Here is a 20,410-nt window from a genome sequence, read left to right on the forward strand (position 1 = left end):
AATAAACGCAAAGACAACTGCAGCACATTCTGCTGGTGCAAGGAGATCAGAGTAGCTTGAGGATCCTCATGCGTTAGCCCAATCAGAGAAACCAGTTAATATAATGCACACACCATATCAGGCAGATTAGGGTGATGAGAGTTAGAAGAAGAATTGTGGTTGCAATTTTAGCCATTTTGCAAATACGAAGCAACTTCCTCAGAGGTTATTCACCGTGCTCCCTTTGGTTCAACAATCCCAGTTGTATGTTCTGGAAGTATATAAAACTAGGTTGGTTCAACTTGTGGATAAAGACAATAAAACAAATGGTTTGGCAATTTCTAAACGCATCCAGTATAGTTGCACCAATCCATTTGCTATGTATGGATTCCTTTTAATTAAACAAAATAAGATTGTGACCACAAACTCTTCCGCCAAGAACTTTTTGGGTCAATTTTTTCTCATGGCTGTTGTCTTGGGTGAAGTGGTTTTTCTATGTCCACCTTGTGTCTTTTAAAACCGAAAGGACAACAGAAAGGCAAAGAACACCAGCAGATATGCTGGATGCCACACGCCGCCCGACTCTGCGGTGTTTTGGAGCGGTGCCACTGAGCGGTCAATTTAAAGCTGCAAACATGTCAACGTATGTACAGTCTCTTCCTGTGCCAAGTTTGTCATATGGAAAAACTCATAACCTAACATCATGTTCGAATTTAAGTGGTTTTACAGCACAGCGTGACACTGGTATCCCATTGTGACCGAAGTCTTCGTTTTACAATGCTGGACACTATTTGCAGGAGATGAGGTTTTTTCAAACTTTGCTGAATGCACTTTTTTTCGCGATAGAACTACTGACGTTTGAATTTCGGTGTCAGATATTTGATTTGAGTTCTTGTTTGCCTGTGTGTGCGCGCGTTTCATTTTTCCTACGTGTGTGTGGCGAATGAGATGCCAACGGAGGACAAGGCAGCAAGAAGAAGGAGAGAAGCACAGAGGAGAGCTGGCCGCTAGCGGAGATAATGGGAACCAGACCTGGTGGTAGAGAGAGATAATTAAACTGCTCAGCACAATGGCGTCACCACTTATAAACTCTTCCCGACTAGTTCAAACTTACCAGGTTTTCTGTTTATACCACACATACGTGTCCAAAGCCTGCAGATTGAATCTGATTAAGCGTTTTATTTTGATGATGCGCAAAGAGACGATTCAAAATACAATCGAGTGCTAAAAGGAAATCGCAACTGAAAGCTCGTCAAATTAACCCATTACCTGGAGGAGCATCAGTACAGCACTGTCCCTCAGCTGTGGTATGAAAACGCTTACCTACGTCACATATGGAAAGTAATCATCGCTGGTCACTAATATGCACAAGCTAGTCTCTTGCTATGTGCAAAAGATGGGTGTTGAAGGTTTTACCATTTTTCCTGAGCTTCTACAACCTCTCCAGCACATCTAGAGAGGTTGCTATTGAGAAAGTCAAAAACAAAAGTACAACAATGTCTACTCAAGCTCTGCATGCAGCATATTTCTTGCTTTCTCTCTCTTTCATTATTCCTCACACAGTGCCACCAGGCGTTTGCTCATTGCTGGTGGCGACAGTCAGGCGGAGACGTTTGGGGAAGGCGTGAGGAAGTCGTGGAGCTTTGTGGGAATGGGCGGCGCTTGGTGAGACCAAGCGTTTAGGCACCTTAGAACAGCTCCCATGGGAGATTGAAGGCTTCCCCAAGTGTGCATGAAGGAATCAAAGGAGCACTCCAGGAATGTCTTTGATGATGACCCACATAGCAGATAGCTCAAAAACGCCTCTTTTAAATAATACTCCCTCTTTACAAAGATGGTTTTCGGTACATTTAAGGATTGCCACTTTCACCGTCGTCCTCTTCACTCGTAACACCCAACGTTGTACGCCCAGGCTCCAAGGGGTCGCATATGTTCAGGGTTCAGGGTGGCTTCAGAGCGGCGAAGGTCGCGACCTGCTATGTCACGCTCTAATTATGATTGTCATGTTGATTGAGAAGAGCGAGAGACGGGGAAAATTAGCAAGCTGACATAAATTTCAGCGGCGAGCACTGGGGCACAAGGACGAACGCGAGTTTGCGAGGGAGGGGCACGTATGTTTGTGTGTAGGTGGGGAGTGGGTTATTTTTTCCTGGGGCGAGCGGAAACTATTGTTTAAGCCGCAGCTCTCTGGTCTAAGAAGTGTTTGCTGTTGCGGGAAGGCTGTGGTTTGGGAGTCAGAGAACAGGAACGCAGTATTGCACCAACAGAAACCAGGAGAAAGTGAGGAGGGGAGAGAAACCAGATGGAGGGGTAAAAGGTCTGGGAGCGAAGCAAAGGTGGCTCGAGACAAGAAGGGCGCAGGGAAGTCAGAGAAAATCTGGACTGCAGCCAAAGCTGAAAGAGAAACAGATGATAAGAGAGATTAAAATAAAAATAAAAAATAAAAAAAAGCAGATTGATGCTTGACGTAAAAGTACACAGACAACCCCGAAAACAGAAGCAAAAGTTCATGCAGGAAGACGTGGAAAGAGGTGAATCCTCTCATGCCAACTATTTTCCGTGATCTTTCCTAACCTTGGGCTGCGTTTAGCCTCGGGCCGGCCCGCTGTTGGAATTTACAGTCCAATGGGCCTGCCTGCTAATAAAACACATGTGGGCTTGTAGAGGAATGAGGAGGGTCTGCGAAGAGCCTCTTTCTGTATCTATGCATTTATAAACACACACAGCGCTACGAAAAAGCGTTTGCCCCATAAAAGGCCGATTCTGTCGGCTTCTTTTTTTTTTTTGTCACTATATCAGAAAACAGCAATAGTAAAATACAAAAATCAGTTGACAAATGAGAAAAAGAAAAGCTATTCAAACCAATGTCAAATCTAAAATCATGATCCGCCACCATTAGTGGGATCCACTGCCATCAAGTGTTTACAAAAACTGGCAGCGAGTCTTTTGCATTGCTTCTGTCATATTTCAGGTCATCCCATGTAAATTTAGGTGTGAACTTTAACTGTCACTTTAACGTCAAAACCTTCTATTTATTTTTTTTTTTGGAGCTATTAATGAGTGGATTTGCCTTGGGTAGTTTATTTGTAATGACCGGATGTTCTCTTTCGGATGACCTGGGAGAAAGCAGAATTTATGGTTCCATAAACTTTAACAAGTCACTCAAATCAAATGAAGTTTTATTTGCATAGCAGATTTGAGCAACAAAGCCTTTTAAAGTGCTAGACGTCATAAAAACCCAAAAATGCAAAGTTCAGGTGGTGAACAACCACAACTGCTCCGACTTTCACACTCCCACCTCCATGCTCGACTGAAGGAATGATAAAATGTTGTGTTGGTCCCTTCCCAGATCAATCAATCAATCAAAAAAAAAAACTTTTCCAAAGACACTATGGATCATGAAGTTATAAAGGATTTTGTATTCACCTGGGACCTCAGATGTCTCAAATAGAAGCCATTTTTAGCCACAGAAGAACCAGAAATGGCTTAAGATGACATCAATGGTTCTTCTGTGACTGCTTGAATGAGTCATCAATGCACTCTTGGAGTAATGTTGGTAGGAGAAGTTCACAGCTGTTCTACGTTTCCTCTTCTTGTAAGAAATAGCTCTCGTTCTGTGGCTCTAAAGTTGTAGAAGTACTTGGGTTTCTTTAGCTCAGGCCACAAGGTGTTGCTATTTGGCATGTTGACTCTGAACTGAACCAAAAAAAAATGAGGTTAAACACAATTCAGTTTCAATCATCTCTGTCCATATTAGATTTAGAGAGCAGAAAAAAATTCTAAAAAAAAACCCCAACCTGATTTGGAAACCAAACCCTACGAAATTTGGTAATAAGTGTTCGGCGAAAGTCACCGATTTTCTAAAAGGTGAACAATGACCAAAGCAAAGTGATCTCAAAACCAAGTAAAACTGGTGCGGTATGTCTCTTGCTGTTAAAAAAAAAAAACTCAACTGACAAGAAGGACCTATTAAGCTCATAAAACTTGAGCTGTTTACATTCCTAATCGTAAATTGTGAAAGGTCTCCATCCTGCTTGCTCCTTAGTTCGGCCTCTCGTTTGAGTGTTTCTCTCGTGCTCTCAGTGATTCATCCCCCAGCTGTCTGCAGAAAAATGTCCCCGCTGTGCAAAAGCGCTGGAGGATTATCCCCTGCATGGAAAAAAACTTGCAATTAAAACGGTTTTATACAGTTGTTTCAGGAGCAGTATGTGTCTAACAAACTCCCTCCTGTCAAAAAAAAAAAGAAAAAAGAATGCCGGTTTCTTGCGTGTGGTACGGCTTCCAGCAGAGACCCTGCGTCCAAGCGGGGCCTTGAAGTTTTTAAGACTCCGGGGGGTCAAGAAGAAGGAGACAGGGATAGAGGGCCCTTGTCACCAAAACCTCTCGACTTCTCGTCTAACAGTCTGCAGAGATACATATCTGGAGAACAAAAATATGTTCAAGCTGGTCAGGACTTCCAAACAACAAGACGTTACTGCTCCAGCCCGCAACGCATTACCTTGCGATATAGTCATCGTGGATAAGTACATGTAGACGATCCTCGTCTTGCAGCACAGTTATGACTCACTGGAGGCCATCTGCCTCGTTATGAAAAAGCTTATAGCCAACACCCCCGACTCTCTTTTGTAAACTCCAGAAGAGCTTTCATTAATTAAATGATGAATGCAAGAATGCATCAATTAAATCCATTTTGAGCCCGAACATCAATGCAACTCAATTAAGATCGAGTAATTGTCGAAGTGGATTGATATAGAGTCCGAATCCGATTACTTTGAGAGCATTACTTTTAGCAACAACAGTTGCTAAAACAGCTGCAATTGTCCAAAGTCAATTATGTGGATATTCTGTCTGAATCACAGCAAATCACAATTCACAAAGAACTATTAAAACTCAACCATCCTTCCAGTCGTGTATCAGAAGTTCCTCAAATGTAAGGATGTTCTGCCCTCCAGTGAGATCCACAGTCCCAGTTGACACAGTGACAAGCAGGAGGGTAAATGGACCCAGAGATGGTTTACACTACGGCCTGTCAACAGCTATGTCACTCCAAATCTTTATGACCTGTATTACAGTCGCCATCGAGCTGAATGTGTTTTGACATTGAGACGGGATCCATCTAATGTCACTTTGGGATGTTATAAACAGAGAATATTGCTGGGACAGAGTTTTGCAAATGTCACTTTGGCTTCTTAAGCTTTTTTGCATCAGATGGACATGAATAAGGGGGCAGTGGTTGGGAGGAAACTGGGTTCATTTTAAGGTTAGAGCTTCATCTGTACATTATGAAGACGAGAGCAGACAATAAGGGAGGGGCTGTGCTGAGAAGTGGAGGGGGGGCCTCCTGATGACATATTTTCCAACCATAGTGGGGGGCACATTGAACAAGTCTGTGTGACAGCACTGTAATTCAGAAACTCGTTGGGGGTGGGGTGTTTACAGTCCGATGTTTCGTATGATGCATGCCATAAAGAGGGGCGTATTTGTGAAAGGAGGGGGTTGCACTGTTATCCTGCAGCTTATATAGGTCGAGGGGAGACTCCATTACATCAAGTCAGCTTTGGAATAGATGGGAGACCATTACTAAACCCGCAAATGTTTCAATGAGGTCACTGCCTCATTAAAATGCAGACATAAAAACCGTTTTATTCAATTAACCAGACTTGGTGAGGTAATCATGGATAACAATGCGAGACAGATTTCGTATTCTAGTCCTCAATAGGTAAAGGAGATTCGAAGGAACAAGCAGTTGGAGACTTTTAAGGGGTTTATTGGACGTTTTCTTTTGGCCTTGTCTGGCAGAAAAACCTCAGAGGATTTCAGGAAATCATCTTACATGTCATAGAGCTCTAGGGTTTAGTGCATTGAGTCAGACCTTAGTCGAAGAAAAAAGACAAACTGTCGTCTTACATCAACATGATGAATTTAAATACACTCCAGGATAAAAGCACAGTTCTGAGTGGATTCCAGCCAGAGCCGCAGAGTAAATATAGCTATAGGCATATCAATATCAATGCTCTGTTAATAGAGCCTGTGCAGACCTGGCAGTCATTACAGCCGTGTCTTGCATTAAATTGGTCTAAGATGTTATGACTTGTAAAGCAGCTATAGTTGCACTGTGAGAGTGAAACGTCTCCAAGGCAAGTGGAGAGCGAATATAAAAACGGGTTTAAAAAAAAAAGAGTAAAGCTCACTTGTCAACGGGCCGCCTTCCTTTGGGTAATTGCATCACCGTGAGCTTTTCAAAATGCATCTCACGTGGCTGTGTGCTCTATTTCTTCATAGGCGAGGTGTGGTGTGCGCAACGGAGGATTTGGAATATGTTGTTGCTTCGCTAGCAAGTGAAGACAGAAGGGAGCAAAAGATTGAAAGACAGATCATGGTGTAATCACTTAATAGGAGGGCTTTTGGAGTATTACATGGTGAGGTTGATTTACTGATCCATTTAAATGTAAACCTTAATTAAACAGGCTTATGCAACAACAGTTGCCAGTGAGAGTGTAGTAGTTTTAGCATGGGACACTCTGGCATTACAGTATTTCCACAGGTTTTGTAGCCATTACTTCTGTGACCTGACAAACGTCCAACATGCATAAAGTTCAATGACACTGCTAAAGTCTTACGACACACAAAAAAAAAACTCCAAAAAAAGGATTGTAGGTGGACTTGCTAATGAGTTAGCCGAGATGATTTCACCTCATAAATATTTTATGATGCCTAATCTAATTAGAAACTGCATGCGGTTCATGTCATTTCTGTCGTATTTCGTACAAACGCTTCTGCCATTCTCTAACAACTGGAGTCCGACCAAAACAGGAGACGACGATGAGTTTCGTCATTTGTGAGCTGAAGCTACACCGTTCCGTCATGAATCATTTGGATAAAGGCCTTTCCTGGCAGAGGAATCCCCACATTGTCAGAATACAACACATTTATTCAAATTAAATGGGTCAGTTCAAAAAAAAAATTTCTGGGTTGAAATTCTAGAAGAATAAAATACCAATAGCCATCAATTTATGCTTTTCTTAAAACAATATGTTCAAAAGAATAAGTTGTGAATAGCAATTGAAGACAAAAACCATAATCAGTTTCTATATTCCCATTGTAACAACTGTCACAATTCAATTTTTAAATGAAATTAATTATTCCTTTGTTAATGTGCCATGAATTAGTTGGAGACTAAAACTTAGAGAAATGAGATTTTTGGTCATTTTTAGGGGGGACAAAAAAAAGACCTTCATAAGATTTCTGTTTCAGTTAAATATGGAAATGGGCATCGCTGATTAGCATTTAAATATAATGCGTGTGCATCCAAGTGTACGTACAACTGGACTGGTTGGGAAATAGACTGCCAGCGATTTATGCCTCTCCTGTACATTTTAAAGTTTAGAAAAGGCAAATAAAAAAAACAAAGTCTTGGAAATATAACTCCATTATCAAGGTTTTCCCTCCCCAATTGCACAATGGACTTTAAAAAAATAAAATAAAATAAAAAAACATTTTATAAACCATTGGGTTTTGGGGGTGTCTGCAATATTCCTTCTTATAAAAAAAAATTCTGACAAAATCTGTCATAAAACGTTGTTCGGACTCCCCTATATTTAAAACAGGTCCGAGACAGACATAAATTGATTAGATAAAAGAAATCTCATGGATTTACTTGGACTAAACCTTTGCTCACATAAGCTGCAACATGACATTTAACTACAGTTTACATTGAGCTTAAGCTGTTAGTTTGCAAATTGAACAGTCAGGAGATCAGAACGCACCAAGATTAATGTGATTTAATCTTGGTGCGGGAGAACGCTTTCTAATGGTTGTTACAAAAAGATTAAAACCAGATTTCCATAGGCTGGTTAGACTGGTATGTGTTTGTGGTGGCGCTTAAATCACATTTTGCCATAAAACATTCATGTCAAATGAGATTTTGTTTTTAATCCCTTAGGATGATTTTACCAGGGTTTTCATTCAGGAATCACCTCAATAAATCTCTGAGAATGTTCTCTTTACATACCGAGGCGCAGCTCAAGCGGAACCTGAACGCAACACACACACACAAAAGGAAGTTTGACAAGCAGACAAAAAAAAAGGAAGAAAAAAAAAGAAAAAAAGTCTTAAAGTCAGAGAAATCCCAAAATCCACAATCGGAGAAACGTCTAACAATGCAGCGCTAATGTCGGGCCTGTCAGCGTACGCATGAAAGTGAATGGTGTTGAGGAAGATTAGGCAAGGGGAAACAAGTCTTCTAATTGGCAACAAGCAGCAGGTTGGCTGAGTTGCAATGTGAGGAGGTAAAGGAAAATTACCAGGAATATTTGGTCAATAAAGAGGAAGACATAAAGTAGCTGTAAACTTCAGAGTGTTGAGTAAATGTCCTGGTCGTTGGTTTCTGGACTGAATGGAAAAGGGTGTAATCATCCAATCATAATTACCTGATTACCATTTATAATCTTATACACATGGTGGGTTTTCCAGATTTATTCTGTGAATTGTGGTTGCACCTTTAATAAGTGTGGAAGGAGGGATTGTTAAAAAGCAAAAATCGTAATTCAGCAGGAGCTTGAACAACATTTTTTTTTTTAACATTTCAACGCCCTGGCGAGTGTGTTTGTTTCTTCTGTTTTGGAAGGAATGAGCTGCTTTTCTCAGAGGACACAGAAAAACCAACAGTGGTGATCAGCGCTTGACAAGACAAAAAAAATTGAAACATAACTGCTGATTTTTTAGTTGGAGAGGAAATAGGCTGCAGCACGACGAGCTGTTTCCTCTCGTCACGAATTTGCCATCCAAAATGTTCAGACAAAACCGAAAACAGGCGACATGTGACACCACATAATCTCAAAAGCACAGGCTGCAAAAAACAAAGAGCTGACTAATCCCGAGCGCAGCAGAATGTGGAGCATCAGATGTTACTGTATAACAGCTCTTTGTGTCACTGAGCCTACTGTATGTGATGCAACCACTTTCTCACCGCTCGGCTTGGCTCTGCTTTCCGTGCTTTTAAAAAAAAAAGAAAGGCTTTCCCCTCATCTAATTGGTGTTGGCTTACACAGTCCCTGGGGTGGTGGAGAGACGTCTGCTGCTCTGCAGACTAACTTCGCAATTAACCTGCCAATAAAATGTTTTCACAATAAATAAACATGGCATTGCTTAATTTAATGGAAGAGCAGCTAGCTCTGGGCCAGAAAGCTTCTGTTTCATATTTCGATCGAGCAGAAGAGCTGCAGGAGGCCACGCCACTGAAACAATTGGAACGAATGTTGCTGCGAAGAACTCGATAAAGACAAACACATGGTAACTTATGGACGTGCATCCACGCAGTGATGGTTACTCGTCCAAAAGAGGTTAATCGAGCAGCATGACTCCCTCCTTCCCACTTGCTATAGCTGCTTTAAGAACCAGTGGCAGTCTGTCAATATGGGCTCCCAACCAAAACTGACAGAAAAGAAAATTTTGTATCTATTTCAAAAAGGATAAATTTGGCTTTTGTTTCCCCCTCCACAAAACAATGGCTTCCTACTTACCAGATTTGCCAGAAGTGTGTTAATTTTGTCTCTTTCTTCCCTATTCGGTCACGAGCAAACCCCTCAAGGCCTTCGCTGCATTTACACAAAGATTTAACTACAGCTGGTGATTGCTCGCGCTGGATTTCACACAAGCAATCCAAAATACACGGCGCAGTTAGAAAAACGTCGAAAACGTTCCGTTTTGCATTGTGGGTAGGTACGGCAAACTCCCGATACGCATGGAAGCCTGTGGCCGCGATGTAGAGACATGTGAAGACGTTCGGAAGGTACGAATAGTTTTGCAGGGCACCGTATGAATTCTGCATGAGCCGTTCGCCTCAGGAGGCACATGTGTTAAACATTTGCCTTAATCATCCCGGTATAAACATTTCTTTGGGTCTGGGGGGGGGTTTATAGGTTTCCAGGGGGTTAAAAACATGAGGCACAACACCTCAGCATGCAGGGAAAGTCAAAGTACCTTCATTCTCTTGTGCCTAGTTACATAAATAATTGAAAAAAGCTTTTTCATGGGGATAACGTAATGAGTTAAAAGCAATTACCAAGTTTCCCTTTCAGTTTCCTTTTACAGGAACCTTCATCCATTCTATGTTTGGCATTTCTCCATGCTTAGATTAGGCCCTCTTTGCCTCCAGTCTAAAAATGGCCTGACTGAACAGAGCATGAAGGCAAAGCTGGAGGACTCTCTCCGTACCTTATGTTGTTTAAAAACTGTCATTTTTATCCCTCCTTTCAGTAATTAACCCCCCATGGGGCCATGTGCTTGGCCCGGCAATCTTTATCTTTTTTTTGTTACTCAAACGGGTGTGGATAACATGCGCAGGCTTTATTACGGAGTCTGTTGGGTATTTAGGGATCATCCGTGGCAAACAAAGGAGAAAAAGGGTGTGAGCGACACATTTTGCAACACCCAGGATGTCACAGAGCACTTGCAGATGGACACTGGAGGAGGGAGAAGATTTCAAATTACTCAGGAGTTCGACTGAAATTCGTTCAGGCACGGCGGACGGTTCCGTCTAAATCAGCACATGTTTTCGTGTTTTCTTCCCCCTGCCTCACTAAGTCAACAGAAATCCGGCCAGCAAGTCACTGAATAGTGTCTTTATTCGTCTTGGCCTGCTGCACCAAGAGGCTTCTTACAATTTTCTCCAAGGTGGTCTTCAAGCGTTCGCTGAGAGAAGAAGGGAGTTACTCACAGAAGTCTCGTCTTTTTATTTGAAACGACAAGATTAGCGATGCATGACGGAGGATATTTCCTTTAAGATGCCTTGAAAGGTGGATTTGAAGGGAGAGCTGTAACATTATTTATTTTTTTCTTTAAATAAAAGGCTGTCATCTGATTAGCGGGCGGTTTCCATGAGCACAGACTGCGGCTGTTTCAAGGCCGCAGACCTCAAACTGTGGCGACTCTTTGCCACCAATCTGCTTCACTGGTTGCGGTGTCGGAGCAACCAGGGCACACAAAAGTGAGACATAATCCAACATGATGTATGGCTTCACGTTGGGGTGGGAGCAGCCAGGACGGAAATGCACATCCATCAAACCAGCGGCCGATCCATTTAGCCGCTGACTAAACACTTTAAATTGAGCTTGATTTGATCGACTGCCGCACAAAAGGGACGTTTGCGAACAAAATTTGCGAAATATGCCGGCTAAGTAGCAACACTTTGGCGGGCGCGCGTTTGGGGAGTTGAAGGTTGTTCGAAATGAATGGATCATTAATAACTTCATCCATATTGAAGATGACGGTTGAGGGGAATGTGCAACGCTGTGTTCCTGCACCATTGCTGGCAATCTTGAGTAAAGATGTTCACAAAACGCTTCACAGGAAGAATTCAAGCTATTTTCTGACTCAGGACAAAATTCATTCACTTCACTTAAATGTTAAGTTCTCCTATCTTTCCCAGTCAACATACTGAAATTAAAGGCTGGACTTAATTTGTAAATCCCAGCAAAGCTTTAAGCTATTTTAGAGTTTTTAAAACACAAGCTAAGAAGTCTCTCCCCTTGTGATGTGGAATAACCTGAAAGTCTCCACTGAAATGACGAGACAGGTTTCACGTTTTCCTATCCGTGACTATTTGCAGAAATGTCTCCCCGTCCAGACCGTCCAGCCATCATCAGAGCAGCAGACCCTTCAGTCCAAACATTCACCCAGTGAGTTTTTACTGCCAGTTCTTCACTTTTAAGCGGCTCGAGCCAAATGGTGTGAATCAAATCAAAGACTGTTTCTCTGTTAAATATTGGCAACTTAATATCACACATAAAAACCCATGGACATCACCCATAAGCTTCATGTGGAGGCAGGTCTGTGTTGTTGGAAAGACGACAAAAGCTCTGATGAGCTAATTATTTTTATTTATTTATTTTTTTTTTTTTTGCAGGACAGCTTGCAACCAGGGGAAAACGAGAGCTTCTTTTTTATTGAGTATGGTCTGTATGGGGCTGTCAGATTAAATGCACTGGTTAATATGTTGACCCAAGCCGGCCGGTCCCGGGTGTCGCCACCGGCTCCCTTAAGGGTAAATGACCTTTGACCCCTGCTGGCAGTCTGGGGGTCGTCGCTCTTTGACCTCAGCAGTTACAAGGGTGCATTCCCTCCGAGAAAGCTGAAGGCGGTGAGCACTCGCACTTGGCATCCGCACGTTGCATCCGCGCCCACACATACGCCACGGCGCATAAACAGAATCGAAAATGCCCGCTGAGCTTCTGCTGCCAAGTCAGCAAAAACAAACTCTTCGTTATCACAATCAGGTTTGTCTTTGAAGGGTTTTTTCTTTTTTCTTCTTATTGGTGAACATTATTAAATTTCCCCAGAGTCACAAAGTCTGCCCTGGCTTTATTAATTAGTGCAACATACTCTGAGTGATTTACAACCAGAGACTTTGGTCTCGGAGTTGAGAGCGGTGCAAATGGGTATCATTAGTCTGCAAGACGCTCTAAGTGGCGGCTCGACTCGCATAATGAAAGCTTTCATCAGGTATCTGGGAGGATTGCTTGAGTCAGGCTTGAATACATGCGTGTTCCTCTCAGTGAAAGGACTGTATGTTACTCTGCTTTTTCTGCTATTTAAATGCTTTACTTTGCATGTTTATTTATTGAGTTGTCAGTTTTCCGGCCTCACTATGATTTATATCTCGTATCAGCTGGAGAACGTTTGAGTGAGATTGTAAAATAGCAACCAAGCGTGAACTTTAGAGCTCAAAACTCTGTAAAACAAGTTCTGGTACTTCTTATCCTACACTGTGCGGCATTGTAATGCTGAAATTAAAATGTGAAATTTCACAAGTGAACTGTTCAATCTTCCAGTACTGCCTATCCTTGAAAATATGCAGTAGAGACAAACTAAATACAAAAATGTACAGGGGAAAAAAAACACCAATGCAAGTGTAAATATAAGAAGGAGGACAAAAAAAAAAAAGGGCCTGATTGATGTCTTTTCCGTTTAATCATTACTTCAATAGAGTAAGATAAAAGATCTCAAAAACAACAAACTATATGCCCATGTAAAGAATCTAAAAACAGACTGAGAAACAGTCACTGAGATCTAGAAAGGTTAGCAAAATCAATTTTAAGATACATTTAATTTGTGTTATGTTGCTGATATTTAATAAGGATCTAATTATGGTTCAGGAATTAGCAGAATCCTTAACATTGCTTTTCATGATCTCTGCTGGATTTCATATTTCTCCAAATTGTATATCCAACTAAGTTTTTATGGTTAAAAATTGTCTTTTTTTTTTCACACCCATCTCTAAATTTCACACTTTTTGAAATCACAGCTCTGCAGCAAATTGAGACTCACACAGCAAAACTTCCTGAGCTCTCTGCATGTGCACTGTGTAGATACAAAGCAGCCAATTAACAGCAGACAGCACCGGTTCATCATTAACACTGTGATTCAACAGAGAGAGAGAGAGAGAGATCTCTAACCTTATGTAATGTACATCCTGCAGGCTTGTCATCTGTTGGTGAATTAATCATTAAGTCGTGCTGCTGCACTGGCCACAGATTTATTTTTATTTTCCCAAGCTGTGTTTCAAGCTGTTCTTTCATGTAATAAAATCTGATTTTGTCAATAAATTGACAAATGAATAATTTACGACAGGGGGGAGCGTTACTCCGTTCTTGCGGCTTATGCAATTAAGATGCTATCATTTGCCTGCATTAAAACATTTAGCCATTACCTCAGGAAAAACAGACCAAAATTAGTCAAAAGAAGGACAGCTTATCCAAAGGGACATCTACTGATGGCGTTTGGTCCTTGGGGACTCATTCATCGCAGGAGATTCGATGTCAATTCCCGCCCTTGCTGTGCCTGAGCGCAGATGCTCCCATCAAAAGGCCCAAAACCTTCTTCACACACAAAAAAAATGTAACACTTCTCTCCTCTACGAGCGAGTGCAACGCCGAGGTAGCAGCCTGGTGACGGTGAATCAGAGTTGGCAGGAACACGACGAGGAGCAACAAACTCACACGGACACGCCGAGGTCCCACACATGGCGGCGCACCAGGTGGAGCGCAGATGAAAACAAAGCTCCACCGCTCAGCATCACAATCACCATGTCCACCGTTTGTGGTTCCAGCCCACGTCCACTTTCCAACTTTGTTCATTTACCTTCTGTAATTTGTTCTCACCACACATGCACACAAAAGTTCCTCTGTAAACACTATGGGTTTTGCGCAATATTCCCAAAATAAAAAAACTAAACAAATAATCTCAGCAAAAGGCTGCATTTGCAGACCTGCTCTCACAAAGTTGGGTTTGTCTGAAAACCTGTATTAAAGGTCATCAAAACTTAATACAGACTTTTATGTGAACTGAGCCAACACTACAGCAACAATTAGAATTGTGGGCACTTCATCAAACTTCAAAGTAGATTAGCTCAGAAAGACAATGTCTTTGGAATATGCGTTTTACAAAAAGACATAGATTACAAGGTCTGCTCTGATGAATCTGCTGGAATAAGACAGTGTCTTATTACATAAGACATTGTCACAAACGGGTGTATTGTGTGTCACTTAGGCAGCAATTAAAAGGCTCGGTAAACAACGCGCGGGCTCCCAGGGGTGGGATCTGCGCCATTTGTCAAGAGAGGCCTGCTGTGGCTGGAGGTGAAATAAAAACACTAATCCAAACAATTATCCGCCGCCCTTTTCATCTCTCCTCTCGCACACCTGAACCCATGTACGATAGCGGCAGTCCACACCCAGAAGGAGTCCCGAGAGAACTTGCTGCGGGGTTTACGGTTATCGTGGCTCGTTCGGATAAACCGGCACTCACTTGCGTTCTCAAATGTGTTATTTTACTAAAAGCTGCACTGCAGAATTTATTGAAAGTAAATATATTTCAGAGCCAGAAAAATGAAGGGAAAAAAAAAACAACATCTTCACAGTATCAATCAGTAAATCCCACCTTGAACACAAAAAGAAAAAACATAGTGAACTTTTTAAAGATGCAGCTTGGATGATCGTGGAAGACAGAAAAGAACGGAGTGAGAACTCTTTTTTTTTTCTCCTCAGAGATCCTTCATATTGAAAAACTGTGTGAGATTTGTGAAAATAAATCAATGTACATGGCAGATTTTCCTAATTCAAAACAGTCTCTCGCCTCAGTTGACTTTTTGCACTAGAATTATAAAACAACTGCAATCTGTGTGGGGAAAGGACACAACAGATTGTTTGCATTTTAATTTTTTTTTTTTGCTTTAATAATTGTAGCCTTTGAATTGCAGATTACAAATAGAAAGAATGTTTTAACTGCTATGTAGTGCATACTGTTATGCAAATAAACCATTACAAATAAAACATTAATGTGCATTAGAACACTACTCTTGTCTTGGATGGCCATTAAGTTTTGCAATGGACCCTCAATTACTTTGGAAATATTTAACTTCATGCTTGGCTGGGTTGCTTTTTTTTATATATTGTACCTTCTTCAGTTTTATAGCATATTTCTTTACTTCAGACCTGGAAATGGCTATAATCACCATGAGCCTGCATACAACTGAGAAGAAAATGCAAACAAAATGACAAAAAAAACAAAAACTTCCTTAAGTTAGTTTGATGTATGCGGATCTACCACATCCATACTGTTACGACGGAGACCTGGGGTAACGCTAAGAAAAAAGAAATATTTTCTTTCTCAGTCGTGGAATTGAGAGAGGAAAGTTGTGGAACTGTCTTAGAAAATTAAACAAGACGTGTGTTAAGATGATAACCTTAAATAATTGGATTTTTTATGATCATTTGTATTTGAATGTAAAAATATAAAGACACTAGACAGTCTTATTTTTATCCTCTAGATTCACTTCCCTTGCCGTGGCTTTCAGTACATCTATAAGACGAGGGAGGGACAAAACACTTAGGGCCATAGATTTTAAGTGGCAGAATGATAGATGGATCAGAGGCATGGGAGGCATGTTCAGAGGATACAAGCCAAATTTCTGTCAGAGGCAAAAAAATCCAACAGAGAGCGCTTTCTCAAATCCCACCGTCCTCCTCCTCCTCCCCTCGGAGAGCTTCATCTCCTCCCATTGATGCTGCACTTTCCAGCCATACTTTCCCTCTCCTTTAAATCTGCTCTGCTCTCCCTCACTTTTTATGGCTCTCCTCTTTCCCAATGTCCTCCATCTGTCTCTGCTCCTTTCCCTCGTCTCGCTGTTCTTCCCCTTCTCTCCTCCACTCATCACCGAGGCGATGACAGAACTTCCCGGGCACATGTTGCTAAAACATCCAGAGTCTGTGGAAGAGCACCAACACACACAGACACCGGTTCGCCAGACACATGCCGAAGGGATTAAAACAACTGTCCTTCACCAACCTAGGTGATGGACCGCGCACGGGGAGCAAGCTGAAATCTGTGTGTCTAACATTTTCCCCAAGACGATCCAAAACACCCTCTATTCTACGTTTCCAAGAATCTCCATTCAGTTGTTTACACACAACAAAGTAAATGAGTCGGAGCATGAGTTCAGTGTTTGTCACCGAAACTGAACTGAAAGACGTACTCTGAGGAAGATGGCATTAAAACCAAACTACAGCTAAAACGGCTTGTTCTGTAGTTCTTTCCTGCGGCTCAGTTAGAAAAAAATGCTGAGACTTGCGAAAAAAAAAAAAAGCTCAGAATAAATTCTCATGTCACAGTTAGGCGCAATTACTAACGGAACTGCACAGCCAAGAAACCTCAGATAGCAGCTGTGTGGCAACATGGGCTTAAAGAGCTGAAAAAGTCGTATGTGTTGTGATCTAAAGAAACATGAAAACAGATGAGACAAGTGGCAAACGACATTGAAAGCCATTATCTGCATATGGGAAAAACATGAGATGGTGGTGAACACTTCAACAGCAGCATTCCTGATAGTAAGAAAGAGGAAGGGTAATGAAGAAATCAGAGTTCAGAACCACTGCTAAGTAAGATGAACAAGATATGTTTTACATTTGCCAAAAAACATGCTGATGGTGATTTTTGCAAAGACATTCCATGGACAACATTATGCGTTGGGAGATGTGTCTGGACATCGGATATGAAGCGAATAGTGCAAATTTAGATGCTGTGGCTTCACCTCAAACAAAATTCGGCAAAGAAGAGTCAAACAAATTTCCTCTACAATGAAGAAGTCTTGAAGGTGGTCGTCCTTACTGCGGTGCCACAAACAGCTCTACGTGCAAGTTAACCACATAAAGCAGAGTCAGTCTACTTTATTCAAAGGACTGTGTGTATTGTGAACTATGGTAGTGGTGGGTTGTTGATCTGGGCTTGTTTGAATGAAAATGTAAGCTCTGGGATTTGCAGTCAGACTATGCCATGAATTCCTTGACGTACCAACGGTTACAGAGTCACGTTTCAGGCCATTTGTTAGACAGCTGAAGTTCAAGAGAACAATGCTGTCAAGCCTAGCAGAAAATGTGCAGTGGTTGCAACAACAAATGGGATATTGCAGGGTGAAGTAAAGAATGATTACTTTGAGTTACATTCTGGAATCAGGGTGTAACCTTTTATTTGAGCTCATGCGCCTTGTGCATTTTGACTTATGAGATGCATTTTGTATATTTTAGGACCATTTGAGGAACCAGCTCAGCCTTCCTGATGTTTACCAGCTTGACATAAAATTTTGCTACAACTGCATGTCTGGCTTATTTAATAGTGAATGGTCTCTCCGGATCTATCGAGGGAACACTTGGCGTCCTTATCGACCTTACATGTGAACGTTTTGGAACAATTAAAAAATGTATATCTGGATTACATGAAAATGATTTTCATAAAAAAAAAAAGCTCTGTGAATATACCAGACATGTTTTATTTATTTATTTTTTATTATTTTTTTTGTTGCCAGATGTTTTTCTATTACTCAGGGAAAATAATGACTGTGTTATCTGGCCAGAAATCGACATTTGTTTACTTTCTCGAGCCAGTAGGGAAACTTGCTTCCCCACTACTCAGAACGGCAAGCATTAGCTCAGGCCTCGCACATTTCGCCGCCTGTTGTTCGATGAGAAGGCATAAAACCTAGCAATGCTTTTGCACTTGTCTACATCAAGGCAGATAAGTTGTGTGGCTCCAGATTACTGATCACATCCTCTGTATATACAATCCTGTGCATCTATCAACTGAAACATAACACTGGTGTGAATTGCTCTGAGTGTGAGTGGTTGGAGTACTCGGTGGTGGACGAGGACAACTGTCTGTGTGTGTTACAAGTGTTTCTTATTGCTTGGTTCGCCTATCTGAGCCCCGTTTCTCACCTCCAAATCTCCAGGGTCTTATCCAACGGGAAGCTCGAGAGAACTTTGAAGAATAGATTGTTCTACAAATGCAAAGACAAAAACTAATATTTTTTGATAGATTTTCTTTTAAATTTAAAGCAGAAACCCCTTCTGCTCATTTAGTTTTGCACCCACAAGCATTAAAGTTAAATTGTTTTGTTTTTTTCTCATTTGATGTGATAGACCAACATAACAATGAAGTGGAATAAAACTTAACGGCTTTCAATTAATCTAAAAAACAAAAATCAGTCCCCTTTACTCTGGTACCCCTAAACAAGTGCAACCAACTACCTGCAGAAATCGCATAGGAAAGTCTCAATACATGATCCCAATCCATGACAAACTCTCTGCAGAGCTACATTGAATTCTGAGCGGTAAAAGTGAGACCTCTATGTAATCTGGAGAGTGAACTCTAAGCGTCTCCTCAAGCTCACTTCCTTGACAAGTCCTTAGAACTCAGGAATGATGAGATCGCTGCCAAGCAAATATCAGATTGTTTTATGCAACAGTTTGAAAGTTTCTCTGCAAGACAAAAGAAAGGAAAAAAAAAACTTGTTCCCCAAGACGCTTTAGTTTGGAGAACGTTCAAAGAGTTTTCAGATAGATTATTTGTCTTATATTTTATCTCTCTCCAAGGGGCTGCAGTCTTGGGACTCTGGGGAGGATTTGAGATACTTGGCTGCTGTTGTAACAGTGACAGGAAAATTCATTCCTGGACTGCAGAAGACATTTGTTCTCCTTGGCCTCCCAAGTCGAGAGTACAGTCCAAGGTCCCTCCCGCCCCTTCGTGATCCCTCGCTCTCCTCCGCTCCTTTCCTTGCTCGCTTTCACCCTCCTTCTGATCTCGAGCCTTGGCCTTGGCTGACATCCCTCGGATTTTCAGTGTGTGGCTGTGCACACACGTGTGATTGTGTGTGAAACATTCCTGAGAATGGACTCAGGAGCTATGTGCTGTCACACACTTCCTCCCTGAGGTCCACAGCCTGAAGAGGAGGATAAGGAAGAGGAGGAGCTGAAGATGCTGTAGCAGCGAAAACAAAAGGCCAAAACTAGGTGAAACTTGTGCCTAAGTACAACAGAAAAATAGCACATGATCAGATTCCATCTCCAGAGACTAAATGTAAAGCAATTGAGTGTTTGAGTGAAGTGATTCTGTATCATGCACACTTGTTGAAATCCAGTACTTTTATTTCTCCTTTTAAGCAAAAACATAATAGTAGGTCTCCACTGTTGTCACTCCGTCCATTGTGCATATGCACAACACACATCTACTACGTATTATGGATAGAAGTCTATGAATAAAATTAGCTCAGTTTTTCATTTCTTGAACACTTTTGATGACATAACTGTGAAACAAGTGAATTTTAAGGAATGTACCAATTATCTGTGCACAGAATCATTATGTATATTTCACTGTTAGCATGTCAGGATAATAATAAGAGTCTTTGGTCAGAGGCTTATTCAGGTTTGTTGCAAAACTGCTACTGGAGCTCTATCCTGCCCACAGAGTCACCATCCACAAAAAAGAGCCACAAAGAAAATTCTTGAATGAAATAAGTTGCAGCAACATTTAATCACAGCTCACAAATGACAATTGAAATGATGACTTCAGTTAAGAGAAAAAGGCATTACTAACCAACTTGACCAGATGCGAAACAGCATTGCATCTGACAGGTCAACGTCTGACAGGTCGTGTGAATGAAAAACATGCAAAGTAACACAGATGAGTAGACATGAAAGCGTCTTGTCACTGCTCATATAATTTAAAATAAAAAGGTTATTACAGGTGCTCACCCAAATACATGAATCATTTAAGCAAATAGCTGCTGTTTCTTCTCATGTGCAGTGGTTGCATTTGAGCTGAACTTACTAAAGTCGAGCCGAACTCCCATGAGGCCATGTATGGTCATGGACTGTTGAGTAAAACACTCATTGCTAAGGTATGTCAGCTATGGTAGCTCAACTGCTGGAGGTCCTGCGCAGGTTGGAGGTGGCATTCCGGATGCGATTTGTGATTTTTTGCCTAATTAGAGGTGTGTGTGCCTGAGTAAAGTCTCGATGCCTTAAAGTCTCGATGTGCCCTCAGCTATGACCAAGACATCTACCTAATGGGATTACAGTTTAACCGGGCCATTCACTTGTTG

The sequence above is a fragment of the Poeciliopsis prolifica genome, unplaced genomic scaffold (assembly GCF_027474105.1).
Source record: "Poeciliopsis prolifica strain line A6 unplaced genomic scaffold, Auburn_PproV2 SCAFFOLD040, whole genome shotgun sequence".
Classification (NCBI taxonomy): Eukaryota; Metazoa; Chordata; class Actinopteri; order Cyprinodontiformes; family Poeciliidae; genus Poeciliopsis; species Poeciliopsis prolifica.